The sequence below is a fragment of the Adiantum capillus-veneris genome, chromosome 13, assembly GCF_014529385.1.
Source record: "Adiantum capillus-veneris isolate H3 chromosome 13, ASM1452938v2, whole genome shotgun sequence".
NCBI classification, from domain to species: domain Eukaryota; kingdom Viridiplantae; phylum Streptophyta; class Polypodiopsida; order Polypodiales; family Pteridaceae; genus Adiantum; species Adiantum capillus-veneris.
The window spans coordinates 141,275,210-141,292,212 of NC_140943.1; the positions used below are offsets into that span (position 1 = coordinate 141,275,210).

At 42.4% G+C, this 17,003-nt stretch overlaps 1 pseudogene; it reads left to right on the forward strand.

The window, feature by feature from the left end:
* Positions 1-374: 374 nt before the first annotated feature.
* Positions 375-14,893, forward strand: LOC147444985 (uncharacterized; annotated as a pseudogene).
* The last annotated feature ends 2,110 nt before the right edge of the window (positions 14,894-17,003 follow it).

Consider the following 17,003-nt stretch of genomic DNA (forward strand, 5'->3'; position numbering starts at 1 on the left):
TAATGCGCTATTGGAAGGTTGCCAAAGCCTCAAGATTCAATAGAGGACTCCCTTCTCACCGCTTTTGAATCACTACAAGGTGAGTTTTGTCATATGTTGTGGAGTTTGTTTGAGGGAGACACTTGGGAGTTGAATCTATATGACTTGCCCCTTATGGAGAGTCGGTGGTGGACATGGTGGAAGATTCATCTATCATAGAGCCTATACATTACGATGGTGAGGCTTAGAAGATGGATATTTGTAGCGATTTTGAGTCTGATACATCTAGCTTTTTGTGTGAAGATGATTTATGTGATAGTGCCTTGCTCGATGATGTATCTGTTGATGAAGAGTCTTCCTGCAATGACTGAATGGTTATTGACTTGTCTCCATTCATGCGGGACATTAGATCACTGAAGGAAAGATGGATGGTGGGATTTGAAAATCCCGACAGAGAAAAGAAAACTTTGCGATCCCCTAGAGGGAGTGAAAATGTAAGCATAGGAGAGGGAGAGCAAGGATTTGTCTCTTGTGAGGAGTGTGTGCAACCAGTAGCAGGGACGAGTGAGGATGCTTCAACTAAAGAGGCCGTTATGAGTTTTTGTGATGATGGAGGTATGTGTGAAGAAGTAGTGCAGGTATATGTGATGATGTAAGTGATGATATTGGTTTTTTTGACAACCTCTTTTCAGAAGCAGGTGTTGATGCATCCCTTTCTTTTTTCTTTGATATTGGTATGCTAGAGATGTTACATGTGAGTTTTTTGATCGTCTACTTGATGAGAAAGTGCCTCTTGAGAAGGTCATATATGCTCCAAATAATGGTGATACTTGTGAAGATGCTGTGAATGTGTTTAAGGGATTTGTATGCCTCTTTGGAGGCATTTATGCTTTTCAATGCCTCTTGAAGGCCACACCTTCTTCTCATGATATTGTTACAAGTATTTTCGAGGCTTTGGAATACGGTGTGGCTTGTGTTGGCCCAACTATAGTCTATTCTAGAGGAGATTATGAGGAGGGAAGTCTAATGATTCATATGCAGAGGATGATAGAGTTTATGACATGTTTTTTGGTGTGATGTTAATGCATGGCAAGCTTTTGAAATTTTCTTGCGAGCCAGATGGAGGTTTGGTTACTAATGTAATGCATGGATGTGTGCTCCTAGCTATGGTCTATAGCTCACCGTTTGACCAAGTTTGCAAAGAAGGGATGCACTCGAAGCTTGAGGTGACTGAGGGTCGAGTATCATTTAGGTTGTGATGAATAAGGCTACATCAGCATGTTTCATTAGCATTGTGCAATGCTTGGGGTAGAGCCAATAAAGTACACTATGGGCTTGTCAAGTTAAGGGTCAGGGATAGTGAGATCCAAGCTCAACGCGACTACGACAAGGAACTCAAGCATTCGATCAAATGGTAGCAGTACTATCTCAGTGGGAACCAGCCCTTGGCCAAGTGATTAGAAAGGAAGGAAAATGCATTTTTTTCGAGGGCTCAAGGAAAACGATCGAGGACGAGCTCGAGTGGGGAATAGCCAGGCTGGGTGGCACAGAGAAACGAGGGAGGAGGCGAGGGCGCCCATACTAAGCAGCTGGGGAGGAAGGTAAAACCACTACTGATTCCAGACGAGGCCACTCAGAGAAGCAATTAGAGGGGGCGAAGTCCTGAGTTGAAGAGGAAGCCATAGAGAGAAGCTAGGAGTGCTCAAAGAGGGATCAGGAGAAAGAGAGAGAGATATGTGTCCGAGAGCTCGAGGGCCAGCTAGGTGTTGAGGAAGAAAGTTATCTGACGAGCTACAGAGAGGGCTCCAAATTAATGTCAGGCTGGGCGAGCAATAGGCGAAACAAAAGAATCCCATGTACAGGAGGTCGAGCTCAGGATTAGCGTCTACAAAGATAAAGGCCTACAGAGGACCGGCCTCGGTGGGCATCTGCTCGGACTGATCAAGCTCAGAGAGCGTGCACCGGAGAAGGATAGAGGTGGGAAACACAGGGGAGGCGAGCTATGAATTGAGAGCCATTAGTGGTGACGAGTGTGCCAGAGTCTACAAAAGGAGTGCATGATACTGGAGATAGGATGGCTGCCCATTGCAAATTAGGAGCTGGTTGAGGTGTTGAGGATTGCCAAGGAGAGCTAGTGCTGCAGAGGGACAGCTGCAAGAGCCAAGAGCAAGGGGTTTGTGTGTGCACAGTGAAGGGATCTGACGACGGATAAAAAACACTGCTGAGAAAGCTCCTATTGGGGGAGAAATAAAAAGAGGGTGATGTCTGAGGACGGGTGGCAAGTGGATACAGGGTGAGTAGGTGGAGGAGGAATAAAAAACCAGGCTCGGCAAGCACGTAAGGTCAAGTGCATGGCTTGCCAGTAAGCAACCGAGGCTGGGAAGGCGTGCAAGTATCCAACTCAAACAGAGAGCGGAGAGGAGTGAAAAGCATGGCCAAAAGCTGAAAGCTCTAAAGACTGAGCTTAAGGGCTGCAGAGATCGAGGAGAGATCCAGAAAAGGTGACTGGCTTGCAAGGGAAGCCAAAGGGTGTGCAGGAGCCGATGGCCGCCATTTGCAAAGTACTATGTTGAGGGATGGGAGTAGTGCAAGAGGTTTGGGAGGATTCCATCCGAGAGGTGGTCACCCATTTTGTAAAGAGGTCCCTTCAAGGGTATCGGCTTAATATTGTGAGCAATGTAACACGAGGAGGTTTTTGCCCAAAAGTAATCATCATTGTACACTCTCTCAATGAAGTTAATCTCATCGCATTATCATGATCTCTAATCTTCTGGCGTTTAAGTGGATATTCTTCATCTTTTTCTTGCTCTCGTATCCGGTTGTTTGCCAACATATATGTGGGTGAGTCTCCTATGTGCAAAGGGTACCGAAGCTTGTGGATATCATGTGTGTACAAGTTTACAAGCTTGAAGGCGTATATACTCGTGGGGACACACACTCTCATGTTCTCTCCAGACTCAAGTACCCTCACTTACAACCAGGTGGTGCCAACAAGAGCCTTAGGATGATAGAAAGGCTTGAGCTCTACTATCTATTTGAATGCTTGATGATGTGGACGAGCTTTTGAGAGGCAGTATCTTGCTCTACCTTTTTTTCCCATCAACATATAAGATAAGATCACAGAAACTGCATACCATATATGGTGAAGGTTGCATTTGAGAACAAGAGGAATATGACGACTGTGTTATGTCAACGATAAATGCAAAAAAGATGCTCAATAAACATCCAAAGATGTGAGAGACGTCACTCAAAAAAGCAGGGAAAAGGAGATGTTAATAATAAAAGAGTCCTCAAAACAGAGTGACGTGAGACGCAATATTGACGCCACAATATGAATAGCAAAAAGCTAAATTTGCTCAAAAAAATTGACGCCAAAATTAGAAAAACAATCGCGGACGCTCCACGAAGACGCACGAGAATGAAAGCTTCGTTAAGCTCAATTACAGTAAAAACAACATAACTTTTTGCGAACTCTGATTGACGCAAACCTATACTCAAATCGAAGAGCTCCAGAAGACAAACAAGTTTTGGATAAAAAGTGCCATGGTGTTGGTGCTGCGCTCCATTGCACTTTTTTCGTTTCTCCAAATTTTGAGCAGAAGACCCCCAAAAATTGAGACGAAGTTCAGGGTGTCAAAAAAAATATCAACTAGAAGACGTAACTAATGATTCATTATATTGATTAGCAATAGACACCACACAAAATAGTAATCATATTCTTCTTAACACAAAACAACCACAGTTAACAAGAATCAATCCTCAAAAATAAAATTTGTAGCAATTTTGAATCTTACATGCGAATCGCATACACATACTGTTTTGTCACCATGAATTGAATTGGCGTGTGATCGTTACCGCTCTGATACCATGTTGAGATGTAGAGAGAAAGAGAGAGACGAGACAAGAGACACACCATGTACGCTCCCAAAAACTGATTCATATTGAGGACAAGATACAAATATATAGGTGAGACCAAGTTGAGTAGAGTGAGCCATATATAGCTCCAACAGTTTAATCTTGATTGAAGTGCTACAAACCATCTCCAAAGACATTATGTCAGTATATTTCTCTAGCATTAATATTATTTTCATCTTGTGCTCTTTAATTTTGTGATATTGACAGATTATACAAAGACAAAGTGAAAGATGGTATATGTTTATCGAGGTAGAAGATGATCCAAAGCATGTTTTGAAGTATTTCAAGAGTTGATAAAATCATTTCATTGAGCCTTTCAGGCTATCGTTGTATATAACAGGAGTGATGTAACTCCTTCTAAACCAATTATGTAAATTGAACAATATATTAATATAATAGTGGATATATATAGGATTGTGGGTTTTTCCCTCGAGCCCCCAAGAGTTTTTCCATCCAGAGCTAGGGGCCCTTGTTTGAGCAGGGCTAATTGAGATTATATGTGAAGCTACTCTAAATATAGCCTTGGGTCCCCTCTAAATATACACCATCTTGTGTGCGTATTCTACACACTTTGGGGTGCACTCCCTGTGTATCATTTCTCTATTCTTCTCTTTCTATGTCTTCTCAACAAAAATGGGGGTCCCCTTATCTTTATTGCCCACAAATCTTCTCTCTCTTCTCAACCAACAAGGCTTCATTTGTAGGCACCTTTTAATTGGTTCAATTTTGGCCTTTTTTGGGTGAAAAAAGAGGTGACGGTAACCCTTTGTCTAAGGAATGGGGTGGGGACATGTGTACTCTAGACCAAAAGGGATGTCTAGGCGCTTGTCCAACTGAGTGTGCACTCAAAAAAAGCACCATTTCTCTCGCATGAAGCCTACAAGTCCATAAAGCCCACCAAGCCAAGCTTCTCTCCAATTGATACAAGCAATATGGGGTTCTTCTTTGGCCTATATACCTCCCATTCTCCCCTTTTTTCCTTCTCGTGTGGGATTATCTCCATGACACATAGCAACCTCCTCCCCAAGGCTCCCAAACTCCCCATTTTCCCATTAATTCCAGTTTCTCCCCCAAGCAGGAGGACTTCTCCGACAACTTTTCCCCAGGGATAACTTGCTACTCCGGTAACTGAATGACGCATTGTAACACACGGCTTGAAGCCCATCATCTTGGCTATCTCCACAAATTTAAAGTTTCAACATTTCTAACTTTTGACCCTCAAGTTGGTCCAATTGCTTTTGTCGCATGCACTTGCCATCACTTTCTAAATTGAGGCCGCCCACTTCGGGTGCTCATAATTCATGATGTAGAGGCTGAAATTATTTATTAAAAACTATGTTTCGGGAGCTCAAACAACCCAAAACATCAGCACCCAAGCTTGGTAAAATCACACCTTTGTACATGAATTTTTACAGGTGCACTTCCAAAACTTGCAAGGCTATGTACACATATATACATGAGGCTAGTGGGCAAGTTTTTAGGCATGACCTAGTGACTTTATGCTCATCCAAAAAATACCTCACACCACTAACAAGAAACCATATTCAAGCTACTAATTAATCATGAGTAAATCTATGTGAAAGATTTCAAACAACCATGTTTGGAAACCATATTGATGCTACCAATTAAGAATGAGTGTGAGTCCATGCTCAAGTCCAGCCATATATATCAATCTCTTTCACTCATGAACTTGACTATGCTTGTACCCATGGCATTCTCTTGCTGCTTGGTACCGACATGGGTCAAATCCGTATATATCCCCCATGCCGACCCAAGGGTGTCGATAACAATTTGGCTTTTACAAGTCTTTCATTCATTATTTTATAACTATTTCCTATGCAAAGTCACCAGACAGTGTACTCAATTAGCGCACCTAGGGCCGTAGAGAACTCTAGGTCCCCCCTTTGTTCATGGATACATTGTTGGCTTGCTCCATCTTTCAAGAGGTCATAAATTTTCCATATCTTCCCCCCCTAAGAGGAGGGTATTATTACCTCTATTCTACGCGTCACTTTTGTAAACCATATGTTTTTCCCAGCTCCCTAATTTGCGTCAACGGGGGAAAGATTGGGTGGAACTCTCAACCATCTACCCTCCGGGTCCGCCCACCCACCAAACCATTTGGTTAATTTACCTTCCTAGGTACTACTTTATTGTAAGAAAATAATATAAGGAAAGAAAGGGAAAATAGTTTTATACAATTTAATTTAGCATGCACACTGTTGGTTACCCTTGGGAAGGTACATTGTTTTGGCTGTTCCCACCTCTTTAATTTATAAGAATCTTTCACTAATATTAACCCTTATCTTGACGATACCATCTAGTCGTTCATTTTTTATTCAAGCATTCACATTTAGTAGCTCGATTCATTTGGCATCAACAGACCCAAATAATTAGCTTTTGACACCTCTCTGTGATGCTCTTTTACAAATTTTAATTACAATTTTAGTTTGGGAAAGGTTGTATCTAGCTAACTTTCATTCCTTTTAAGATTCTTAAGAATCTTGAGAGAAGATATCCGATTGACTGGACTATCAAAGCAGCCTAGTAGTTCCTAACCTTTCTAGAGATTCCTTTTTACACAAACAGTTGGAAAACAAGTTCATTCTCAGTTCACTTCTTCCTCCTACTCCCACTTCTTGGGATTCCATGTTCATTCCTCCATCTACAACATTAGGTGTACCTAAATTAGGCCATTTTCCATATAATCATATTGGCCCGTTGGCCAAGTTATTCTACCATTTATCTCTTTTTTCATGGATATGACTACACTAGAGCTCTTGACGCCAATGGTTATAGCCTTAGCTAGAGAGGGCATTTACTCTCGTTTCATCCCCTAGGTAATCTACGTAGATTGGACTTCTCTTTAGTCTCAAAGACGCAAAAAAACTCTTATCTACTTGTTTCTGTGTGTTGCAGGGCTACCATATCAACCTCTTGGTTCCGTTTATTAGAGTGTAAGAGCTTATATTCCTTGAGATTATTTTTTTGATTCCTACTTCTTTTTTAAGTTGTAAAATAGTTAAATCTTTGGAGAGAATAATCAAGTTTTAGGGGTTCACGTTTTGTCTCATTGTAGTTTTTGGTTTACCCAAAGTACGCATCTTCTCGATTTTTTTATATCCTTAGCCATCCATAAGGAATCTCCATGGAAGCATTCGGTAGTTCTTGGCTTGAGTGTCACGGACCAATTTTGTGAGACTCTCCCTTGCTCCCCCTACCCTTGTAATGTAGACAAACTTGAATCAAACAATTTGGAGCTTCAAATTAATCATCGTACCAAACTTCATTTTAACAAAGGTTCAAAATAAAAAGTGTAGACGGCTGGCGCGTCACCATGTGGGAACGTGTTCTTAGAAGATGGACAGTGAATCACCTAGTAATTACTAGGGTAAACCCGAAGCATATAAATAGGGACCATTACTTTGATATTGAGGAGGCAATTGTTATCACTTGTATGAGCGCTTTGAGCTATAATTGCACTTGAGCATCAGTGGCAGTATTATTGGCTACACTTTCTCTCTCTGTAATCATATTCACTGGAATCTCAATCATGATATATATATATATATATTCCAGTGATACTGACTTCTCAATAGTCTTCTGAATCTGAATCTGATCTTTATTCCAGTCTTTAAGTCTGATTCTCATTTCAGTATTCATATTTCAGTCTAGTCACTGATTTTTGTCTAGTCTGCTGTCTGAATTCTTCCTACTCTAAGTAGATGAAATCCTTCAACACTGGAATTAGCTGTCACAAGAGATCAGCTCCAATTCCATTTTGGCGATCACGGTGGCTAGAGCTGAAGCTCGTTGACTAAAAGACTCTTCTCCCAGTTGAAGTTTTCAGCAAATGGCACCAAAATCCAATCGTGGCCGGAAATCTACCAATCGTGTGGACCCCATTCCTAAGGAGTCAGGAAGAGAGTCTGACCCCAAGCAAGAGAAAATGACTAACACTGAGGCTCAGGAGGAGCATAGTCACGCTGATGAGGCGCAGGGTTCATAGCACTCCAGTCATTCTCGACGCAGACGGGCCGAATGGGAAGCACGAAAGGCAAAGAGTTCCAAGAGTTCTCAGTCTCGCCAGAAAGATGAGCATATCAAAGGCAGAAAGGGAAGTCACCGAACTTCTAGTAGACAAAACAGAGAGGATAATGATACTGAGACAGAGACAGAGATTGACTGGGATGCGGACACTGACAATTGCAAGAAGGTTCCCAAGCGTCAGTCTGAAGCCAAGAAGAGAACTGGCGGGATAAGCAGTAATCGAAATGATTACACCGCTTCCCTGAAGATTTCTTTTCCCATGTTCAAAGGAGGGAAAAAGTATGATCCTGATGTTCACATACAAGCTTTTGAGCAGTATGCTGAACTAAAAACATTGATGAAGATGATTGGGGGGAATACTTTCCACAAACCTTGAAGGAAGAAGCAAGCAAATGGTATTACCATTACCCTGCATGCCAACTGAGATCATATAATAAATTACTTAAGGCCTTCAGGTTGGAATATTCCGACAATCGAGGGGATGAGGATATTCTCTATGAATTGGATCAGATCAAACAGAGGAATTTGTCAGTCCGTAGCTATGTCGAAAAGATCAAAGAACGGACCAGGTCGTTGAATTTCTTTGTAGGAGCCGGTACTTCTTGTTATCTTAGCTTCTTGCTTCTGAACCCATTCAGAAACCATGCCCTTAATCTCTTCTCATCGGACAAAGGAAAAATCAAAGAAAGGATCATGGACCAAGAGAATTGAAGAAATGGCTAGGCAAATTGCAGAGATTAGCCACACAAGACAGCCGGTCCGGAAGATGGAGACTTGGTGTCCAAGATGTAAATCCAAGGACCACATCTCCACGGAATGCCCACAATGTACCTACTGCAAGGCCTTCGATCATCTATGGAATAATTGTGGCATCCGAATTGATCATTTTAAGAAAGGAAAGGATCTATTAGTGGTTGCCTACACTGAACCAGTGAAGGCAGAGACAATCAAAGTAGCCCAAGAAGAAAGACCAGGTACCAGTGGTACTGGTCAAGGACGAGGAAGATACCAACCAGGAATGGGCAGAGGAAGAGGCAACTTCCAGACCAGAAGCATGAATTGCTACACCTGTGGGAAGTATGGTCATTTTGCAGCCCAATGTCCAGATGCACCAATAACGACTGCTACTGAGGCTAAGGCACCAAGCCAGTCCCAGTCAGAGTAGTTACCAGGAGCAAGGGAGTGATCATTGAAGAAATTCCAGACATTTCAGAAGTACCAGCTAATCCTAACAGCAGCAAGTGGGCCCAGCAAAGGGAAGTTTGGAAGGCCAAAGGTAAAGAAAAGGTGGTAGATGAGTGGCAAGAGCAGCGGGAACTAGCAGCTAAAATCACAGAGGATTTAGATAAGAATCTGCCAGAGAAGCCGGAAAGTTCCGAGGCTAGGGTCATTCAGAAGATACCAACCCAATCGACTGATAAAGATCAGTCAGTACCGGCCATGACAGAGACCATGCTGGCTGTAGTACATGGACTAGCTGATGAAATGGGAGTGGAAGAGTGTAAAGAAACTAGTTCTTCAAGTTCTGACAATCAGTCTGACCAGGAGCGAGAGGAAATGCAGGTGAAAATTTGTGAAAGAATCCAGAAGCTGATTGTAGCACTGGAGGATATAAGAAAGACCTTACCGGAGGTGGCCAACTTTATCAGACAACGCAAGAAGACTGAGGTAGAGGCCAGAACGGTGGACCTGAAGGCTGTTCGTGATGATGAAGTTCCACTTATTCAGGTAGATTACAAGGTCAGGAAGCAGTGGGAACCTCTCTCAAGCGTCATACTGGATGGAGCATGAGTCAATATAATGGGAGCCCATCTTCAGCAAAGAATGGGTATCACTAACATGAAACTAGCACCATTCAAAGTAAGAATGGCAGATCATCGAGTCGTACAAGCAACGGGCATGATTGAAAACATGCAGATAAGAGTGGGGAGGGAAAAATTCAAAACTAGTTTCCTAGTTTTGGATGTCGAGGGAGCATATGGAATGCTATTAGGCCGCCCATGGTTAAGAACAGTACATGCTGTTCATGACGACGCCAACCAGACCTTAACCATAGAAGGGGCCAGTGGCAGAATCAAAATCCAGACCAACAACACCAGGAGATGGAAAAAGGAACTGAGGCCGAAAGAGTTATGTCAGAAATACCGAGCTAAGAAAATTGAGCGAATGCTCGCAGCAATGAACATCTTTCCTTTGGCAGAAATTGATTTGAATGCAGTCCTAATAAACAAAGAACAAGCTGACAAGTAGAAGAGACAATTCCCTGATCACTTTACTGAAGTCAATACAGGGGAAAGAACCGTTCAGCTAACTGGAAGAATGGAGGAACCAACTGGAAAAATAGAAGAATCAGTATGTTCTAAAGAGCATCCACTAAATCAGAATAATGATTCAGAGATGAATGGACCTTCTTGGGACTACGCTGAAGATTCGACCAAACGAAAAGGAGGAGGACCAAATTGGTTGCTTCCAGATGATCAAGAAGTGGAGGAGTGGAACCTGGGATCAGAGGAAAATCCCAGAATGATCAAAGTCAACAAGCACCTGAAACCGGCAATGAAGGAAAAGGCAAGGAAAATGTTCCAGAACTATAAAGATGTATTTGCCTGGGAACATACATATTTGAAGGGAGTAGATCATGAAGTCTGTCAGCACCAAATACCACTGAAACTAGAAGCTAGGCCAGTCAGATTGCAAAGATACCGGATGAACCCCAACTATGCAAAGAAGGTCAAGGAGGAGATTGATAATCTTCTCAAGGCTGGGTTCATTACGGAGGTAGCAAGTAGTGATTGGTTATTTCCAATAGTCGTCGTTCCTAAAAAGAATGGGAAATTAAGGGTTTGTGTCGACTATAGGATACTAAATGCCCAGACCATCAAGGATCTATTTCCCTTACCTTTTACTGATATGTTGCTTGATGAGATCGCAGGATATGAGATGTATATCTTCATGGATGGTTATAGCGGCTATAACCAATTACAGATTGCTCCGGAAGATAGGGCCAAGACCACTTTCATCACTGAGTGGGGAGCATTCATGTATCTGGTGATGCCTTTTGGCCTGTGCAATGCACCAACTACTTTTCAGCAGTGTATGATGGAGATGTTTAATGAATTTCTTCATCGGTTCCTCGCCATTTTCATGGATGACTTCACTGTCTATTTAGCTGAGGAACAACACCTTCTATTCCTAGAGATGGTTTTTAAACGCTGTCAGGAGAAAAGGATTTGCTTGAATCCATTTAAATCAGTATTTCTGGTTTGGAAGGGATAGCTACTGGGACATGTGGTTTCCCGCAATGGAATAGAAATGGACAACGACAAAATACAATGTGTCCAGCAAGCTAAAGCTCCTAGAACTGCTTCTGAGTTGAGTTCTTTCTTGGGGTATGTGAATTTTTATAGAAGATTTGTACACAGATTTTCTTCTCAAGCTGTACCACTATATGAGCTTACAAAGAAGACCAGTAAGTTCAATTGGACTGCTGAATGTGAGGAGAGTTTCCGGAATTTGAAAAAATCCATTACCAGCAAACCAGTCCTCAGGCAGCCGAATTGGGATATTATTTTTCATGTACACGTAGATGCTTCAGGATTGGCAATGGGGACAATATTAGCTGAGCCAGATGGCAGGACAGACTATCCGGTCTATTTTGCTAGTCGGAGATTCAGTCAGGCTGAAGAAGGCTATACGACTACTGAAAGAGAAGCCCTCAGAATGGTTTTAGCGCTACCAAGTTAAGGCATTACCTAATGGGGAAGTTATTCCATTTTTATGTGGATCATCAAGCTCTTCTGTTTTTTATTAACAAAGTCATTATTCAAGGTAGGCTGATAAGATGGATGATGTTCCTTATGGAATTTGAGTTCAAAATTTTCCATAAGCCTGGCTGAAACCACTGTGGAGCTGAATTCCTTTCCAGAAGTACAGAAGGATATTCAGAATCACCTCTGAGAGATGAACCACTGGATGCTGATTTATTTCAATTAGAAGCAGAAGAATCAGTGGATCCTGAATGGTATGATATTTATCAATTCCTTTCCCAAGGTGCCTTTCCAGAAGATTGGAAACAGAATCAGAAGAAGGCTCTTATCATAAAAAGCGTGAAATTTACCATCATTGGGGGAGTACTTTATCGATTCGATGTGGATGGTATACTTCGGAGATGTGTTCCAATGGAGGTAAGAATGCAAGTTATCTCAGAGGCACATAATGGAGAGTCTGGTGGACACTTTTCCAACGAAGTAACCTACAAGAAGATTCTGCAAGCAGGTCTGTGGTGGCAAACAATGATTGCTGATGTCAGAATCTTTTGTAAAACTTGTGATATATGCCAGATAATGGGCCGACCAACAGCTGCAGACATGACTCCCTTAATGCCAATACAACCATTGGGAGTATTCATGAAATGGGGATTGGATTTTATGGGACCTTTTAAGAAGGTGACTCCCAGGAAGAACAAGTACATCGTGATGGCTACTTGTTATGTTACCAAGTGGGTTGAAGCTAAGGCTCTTCCTGACAACACAGCCAAGTCAACTGCAAGATTTCTGTTTGAGAATATTGTCTGCGATATGGATGTCCAGTGGAAATTGTGACTGATCAAGGGACACATTTCATCAATGATACTATGGAAATCCTATTGGATATGCTTTCAGTCAAGCATCAGAAATCTACTCCTTACTATCCTAGTTGCAATGGAGAGGCTGAAAGTAGCAATAATACAATTAAGACTATTATCACTAAGGTGGTACAAAAGAAACCAGACCAGAGGGATTTGAAGCTTCAGACTGCTCTCTGGGCTTATAGGACAGCTCATAAGGTAACTACTGGAATGACACCATTCAGAATGGTGTATGGAACTGAAGCTGTGGTTCCTATGGAGTTTATAACCCCCAGTCTGAGAATGGCTGTAAAGTATGGACTAGACTTCAACCATAATCTTAAGAAAAGACTGGATGAACTGATGCAGTTAGATGAACTCAGGCAAAGAGCTATATTGGAACAGGGAATTGTTCAACAAAGAAGGAAGAACTGGCATGATTGCCGAATTAAAGTCCGAGAATTCCAGAAAGGAGACTTAGTGCTTCTATATCAGCCAAGACTGGGTCCAAAGAAGCCGAATTTGCAGATTGCCTGGGCTGGACCTTTTGAGGTTGATTGGGTCTTCTTCAATGGCACAGTCAGATTAAAAGACTTATCGGGACTGATGTTGCCGGGAGTATATAATGGAGAAAAGATCAAACTTTATTACTTAGAGACCAGAGAAACTGGGTTAGAAGAATTCACTAAGGAACTGGACGTTGCTGATCAAGAGATACCAGAATCAGATATCTTTGGTCTTTTCCATGTGCAACCAGTTCCAGCTTCAGAACCAGTACGTGAAGAATCAGATCAGGCTGATTTAAGAACCAATACCAGTATGGTCCAGCCAGAGTGGGAATCAGTTCAGAACCAGTATGAACACATTTTCCAAATTTTAAGTGGCCAACAGTCAAATGGTATGCCAGTGATAATTATTACAAGGATGGGTTGAAGTCTTGTCCAATGCATGTTTGCCACGTCAGCAACGGTGCACACAAGTCTAGGTGCGGCGAGTGGTGGAGCTTTTATGGCGCGAACATGTATAACAGTCAGAAGAGTTAGCATTTTTCCTCATAAATCTCCTGCGCGACGTTTTCCTCCTGTCAACCATTCGCCATCGCCAAGCTCCGAGGTTTCTTCACTACAGCCGCAAACTTCAACCTCTGACGAGACAGCTGACTGTCAGACAACCTTACCAGCGACACCAGGAAATGGCTTTAACACAAGTAAGTCCTCTTCGCCTTTGCTTGTTTCATCGTCGTCGACCTCACAGTGTATGGGTAGAAGGAAACGTTCAGAGAAGATGCAGGAAACTCTTGAAGAAACCCAGGCTATCGTTACAGAGGCAAAGGCAAGCCTTCCTGTTCTTCCATACAATAAAATCCAACGATATTTCTTTACAGATCATGCAATGACTCTGCTACAACTCTGGGATCTGTGAGTTGTATTGCAAGCAACAAGGATTGCTTTTGATGCAGGGATCATCAAGCAAGTTCTTGATTCCTTTGATGCAGAAAACAACAGTGCTATGATAAATAATAGGAGGGTTTTAGTGACACCAGAAGCCATTGCATTTGCATTTCGGATGCCCAATGAGCCTAAAACATCGGTGGCAACTGCGCAGCAAATAAGTGTTGCTCTAAAGGAGGATGAAGCAGCTCGAAAGTAGCGCAAGGCAAGTGCTCAAGGAGTTCCAGTAGCAGGAGTGGAAGCCTCCGCTGCTTACAGGTTTGTAGCCGAAGCAGTGAGTCTAAAGAATAACCCAACTTATGTGTCAGAAAAATTATTTGCTATGCTGTTAGCCAAGATACTAGATCCACAAGTCCATATCAACCTGTGTCAAATACTCTCGCATAATGTACTTCAACAGACTGCCAAGTTGAAATCTCAAACTGTTTTCAAGGCATGGTATGTCTGGCAATTTCTGTATTGGGCTACTGCTGCAGATGTTAATGAGCGGGTAAAGCTGGCTTGGAGTGAGCAGCCTATTTCTGAACCTAAGAAAATTGAACTGTCCTCAGACGACGAGGAAATGGACAGTCAAACGGTTTCCAATGACCTGAAAAGGAAAGCCACTCCAGAGGAAGCTGGCAGCTCAAAGAAGCCAAGAATTACACTGACAAAAAACAACGAGTTTCTGAAGCAAATAGAAAGCCAGGTTAAGGAAGTGAGCACTGAGAAAGCTGAGAGAAGTACAACGGAGCAGCATATTGTTCAAAAAACTGTGCCAGATCAGTTAGCTGGTGCTACTGGGAAAGATCAGGTAAAGCCAGTCACTGAGCCAAAGGTACCAGACCAGCCAGGGGACAAAGGCAAGACTCAACTGGATAGTGAAAGGTCCAGCGTCCTCACCTATGTCTGAAACAATTCCTGTCATTTCTCAAAACCCTCTGCAACTAGTTAAAAAGGATAAGTTACAGCAAATGCAAACTCACAAAATTAAGAGGGCATCTCTTACTCACCAAAACTAATTATGCATCTCTACCTTATGTGGCTGTTGTGGCAATATATGAACTAGTTGATTCTGATCCAACAACGGTCAAAGACAGATGTTCAGTACTGATACAATCCTCTTGGAATACCATTGTCAGCTGTATGGGACAATTGGTGGAGGTTGCTGGATCAGAAGATGAAGTTAAAAAGCTTAAAGCTGACTTGGTAGAAGCACATCATCAAATTGCCACACTCCAGAAATCCCAGGAAGTACAGAACATACAACACAGGGTATTGGAAGCTCAATCAGAAAGAGCTCAAGAGTTGTTGAACAAAAAGTTATCTAAAGCTGAGTCTAAAATTATGATCATAAAGATTCAGAGGAATGAAGCATTGAGAGCTGCCGAGCGAGCTGAAATGGGGCTCAGAACGAAGCGGGCAGAATTTAGAAAGCTGCTATTACACCATACAGCTCTGAAACGTTTGCTGAAGGACAGATACATCTACAATAGCTTGTCTGAAATTTTGAACCCTGTAGGCAATGTTGTTTTTGATTTAGAAAATTTAAAGTCCTTGATGGAAAGTATGCAAAGTGATTTGCAGGACAAGGTGAGTGAGTTCAACAATTCTCTGATGAACCAAGCCATCATGGATTATATTGAGCAGCAGACATCCCCAGAGGAGGATGGAGAAGAAGAAGAAGAAGATGAAGCTGATAAGGAGGAGGATGATCAAGAAGCCGGGCATACACAGGATGATGATGATGCCCCACCACCATCTCCACCCCCAGGATCTGGTACTAGTGGGACATGGCCAGATGAAGGAGGCCAGTCACAGCCAGACCAACCAGACCAGACTGAGGAACAGTAGGAAAGACAGGAAACAAAACAACAATCGGGTCATCAGCAGACTGAAGAACAGCAGCACAGTAACACTGGAGATGAGCCAACTAATCAGTCCCATCACAGCAGAGAGGCTAAAGGGAAAATGAAGGTTAAGGATGAAGGACCAGTGAATGATCATCAGCATTCACTGCAGCTCATTACCTTGAATAAGCATTTGAAACATCAACAAGCCTCCATCACCAGACAGTATATGGAGGATGATGCTCTATGGACTGATTTAGAAAGGTTCCAAAGATTATATGTGGGAGCCAGGGAAATGGTGGAACATTGGAAATCTGCTGTTTTCCATGATAAAGAAGCCTGTAGACTACCTGCGCATCCCAATACAGTTCAGCTGTTGGAACGAGTTCCAGAATGGATACTCAATGCTGATGAGAAAGTGGTAAACCCGCACTAGCAAATACAGTCTACTGCAGATTGTCACTCTTTAGCTCTAGAACTGGAACTTCTACTGGGTAACAAACCAACTTATCGCTGCATGAAGGATGTTAGGGTCCAACTTAAGGATGTTCTGGTACAACTACAAACTGCCAGAGGTGTTTTGGACCAGAGAGTGAAAGCTATCCTGGAGGACCAGACAGCCACTAGCAGAGGACCCCAAACACAAATGTCAGTAGGAGCACAAGCAACTGCTCTCCGAACCCTATTCCAGCTAGTAAGAATTACTAGGAAGATGGTGCAACAAGAGAACCAAGTAGTTCTGAATTTCCTAGAATTTGTGCCTGATTCTCCAGTTCTCTTGTATGCTGTTCCCGCAAGAGAAAATGAGTTGCCAAGATTTTTTCCATCACTGTATCCTCAACATCAAGAACCAGTTGATCGACTCACATATTTCAAAATAACTGATGAGCTTAGGGATTGGTATGAGCGATCAACTGTGGAATGGAAGACTTGGCAGACATTGCTCAATGATACTCTTCAAATCAATGACATCTAGGCAATGAAGGAAGAGCTACACAGGATTCAGCTGTGTATGGGCCAGTGGAAGATTCAGGTCAGAGGATTGACTAAGATTACTAATCAGCTACTACAGCTCACGGTCGAATCTTCCAAACTACCTGAGAAAGACATTGAAGCAAAGCCGGGTTTGGCACCGCAGTACAGGGAGATGGCTGAGATTATTTTCAAAGCTCA